This window comes from Callithrix jacchus, chromosome 16, assembly GCF_049354715.1.
Source record: "Callithrix jacchus isolate 240 chromosome 16, calJac240_pri, whole genome shotgun sequence".
Classification (NCBI taxonomy): Eukaryota; Metazoa; Chordata; class Mammalia; order Primates; family Cebidae; genus Callithrix; species Callithrix jacchus.
In genome coordinates, this window is record NC_133517.1 from 15,693,366 (window position 1) to 15,696,305 (window position 2,940).

General features: G+C 44.5%; 1 pseudogene across 1 annotated transcript; it reads left to right on the forward strand.

Annotated features, from left to right (window-relative positions):
- Positions 1–1,534: 1,534 nt before the first annotated feature.
- On the forward strand, positions 1,535–2,732 carry LOC100404323 (glyceraldehyde-3-phosphate dehydrogenase pseudogene; annotated as a pseudogene). Its single transcript, XR_013528255.1, has one exon. The product of XR_013528255.1 is annotated as a glyceraldehyde-3-phosphate dehydrogenase pseudogene (transcript).
- The last annotated feature ends 208 nt before the right edge of the window (positions 2,733–2,940 follow it).

Sequence of the window (2,940 nt, forward strand, 5' to 3'; positions counted from 1 at the left end):
TCTACTAAAATTACAAATAATTACCTGGGTGTGATGATGCACTGGTGTGCTGGCACATGCCTGTAGTTCCAGCTACTTGGAAGGCTGAGGCAGGAAAAACCCTTGAACCTGGGAGGTGGAGGTTGCAGTGAGTGAAGATCATGCCACTGCATTCCAGCCTGGTGAAAGAGTGAGACCCCATCTGAAAAAAAAAAAGAAAAAAATAAAAGACTACCTCTCCTATCCTTCTCAAAGCCTCTTTCTATGATATGAAGTTAAAACCAGGTACTGTGATGGCGCATCTGATTTTTGGTTCTTTTGATAATGCTATACTGTGTGCAGATGATTGTTAAAATTTGGTGTTCCACCAGAGGGAATGAGCAAGGTAAGCCCCCATCCCTTAAACTCAACTTTAATGATATGCACTCTCCTAATATGTAATTAACCAAAGTAAGGTTAAGAAAAATATGTATATGTAGGCTTTATAATACGGTTTTTTAAAATGTAAGGTAGAAATAAGATGGACAAAATTTAATATGGTGCTATGTTTGTTCTTTTAAGTGGTTTCATGGTTGACTGAGAAAGTTATTACTTTGTTTAGAAATTTAAAATTTTCTGGCTGGCGTGGTGCCTCACTCCTGTAATTCTAGCACTTTGGGAGACCGAGGCAGGTGGATCACTTGAGGTCAGGAGAGTGAGACCAGCCTGGCTAACATGGGGAAACCCTGTCTCTACTAAAAGTACAAAAATTAGCTGGCAGTGATAGCTCATGCCTGCAATCCCAGCTACTCAGGAGGCTGATGCAAGAGAATCACTAGAACCTCAGAGGCAGAGGCTGGAGTGAGCCTGGATCACATCACTGCACTCCAGCCTATGCAACTGAGCAAGACCCTGTCTTAGAAACAAAAAGAAAATTAAAATTTTCTTAAGTGGATCATTTGTGTTTTGGGATCTAGTGCCTAGGATAACCACTTCTAGGTAGAAGTTTCTAGAATCAATTTGACTTTTTACCTCATTAGTTGCTATTAGTGGCACAAAGTTGGAAATACTAGGAGCTATTTTCTGGATTTGAGGTAATCAGGTTTATATAAAACTTATAGTTGTTCTTTAGTGTCAAACAATGGCCTTTAAGTCAGAATGTGTATTACTATGGAGAAAATACAGAAAATGAATTGTTGCCTTCTAGCACTAAAGTAGCCCGGTGAGCAAATAAATAAGAAACAAATCTTCACGTCATTTCAGTCTATACCATTTAAATGTCAAAATATTCTTACTACATTTTCCTTAGCTTGAAGAACTAAACATTCACTTGGCTCATAGGTTTAATATAAGCTTAGAAAACTTTGGGAAAGTAGGCAATTATCTTCTTTTTAGCCATTATTATTTGTCACAAATATCTCAATTTCTAAAAAAAAAATCCAATATCACTACTTCATTGAAGAATATACTGTGGCTGCATTTAGTTCAGATTATTATTATTTTCAGGTAAGATATTTTGTCAAAGACACTCAGAAATCTGAAAATTTTTATCCTGTTCGACAGACAGCCGTATCTTGTCTCCCATCGCCAGCCACATCCCTGAGACACCATGGGGAAGGTGAAGGTTGGAGTCAATGGATTTGGTCGTATTGGGCACCTGGTCACCAGAGCTGCTTTTAACTCTGGTAAAGTGGATATCGTCGCCATCAATGATCCCTTCATTGACCTCAACTACATGGTCTACATGTTCCAGTATGATTCCACCCATGGCAAGTTCCATGGCACTGTCAAGGCTGAGAACGGGAAGCTTGTCATCAATGGAAATCCCATCACCATCTTCCAGGAGCGAGATCCCTCCAAAATCAAGTGGGGCGATGCTGGCGCTGAGTATGTGGTGGAGTCCACTGGCATCTTCACCACCATAGAGAAGGCTGGGGCTCACTTGCAGGGGGGAGCCAAAAGGGTCATCATATCTGCCCCCTCTGCTGATGCCCCCATGTTCGTGATGGGCGTGAACCATGAGAAGTATGACAACAGCCTCAAGATCGTCAGCAATGCCTCCTGCACCACCAACTGCTTAGTGCCCCTGGCCAAGGTCATCCATGACAACTTTGGTATCGTGGAAGGACTCATGACCACCGTCCATGCCATCACTGCCACCCAGAAGACCGTGGATGGCCCCTCCGGGAAACTGTGGCGTGATGGCCGTGGGGCTCTCCAGAACATCATCCCTGCCTCTTCTGGCACTGCCAAGGCAGTGGGCAAGGTCATCCCTGAGCTGAACGGGAAGCTCACTGGCATGGCCTTCCGTGTCCCCACTGCCAACTTGTCAGTGGTGGACCTGACCTGCCGCCTGGAAAAACCTGCCAAATATAATGACATCAAGAAGGTGGTGAAGCAGGCGTCAGAGGGCCCCCTCAAGGGCATCCTGGGCTACAAGGAGCACCAGGTGGTGTCCTCTGACTTCAACAGTGACACCCATTCTTCCACCTTCGATGCTGGGGCTGGCATTGCCCTCAAAGACCACTTAGTCAAGCTCATTTCCTGGTATGACAATGAATTTGGCTACAGCAACAGGGTGGTGGACCTCATGTCCCACATGGCCTCCAAGGGATAAGACCCCTGGACCACCAGCCCCAGCAAGAGCACGAGAGGAAAAGAGGCCCTCACTCCTGGGGAGTCCCTGCCACACTGAGTCCCTCACCACACCGAATTGCCCCTCCTCACAGTTTCCATGCAGACCCCTTGAAGAGGGGCCTAGGGAGCCCCACCTTGTCGTGTACCATCAATAAAGTCCCCTGTGCTCAGCCAAAAAAAAAAAAAAAAGTAAAGAATATCCTTTTCATACATGCTAACTGTTCCCCCTTTAAAGCAACTATCCCCGTATATTGTGTATAGGCCAGTAAATAAAGCCAATCCTATCCTGCCCATGTTATATCTAAATCTCTATCTTTAAAGTTAAAGGAAGAACAAATTTGATAT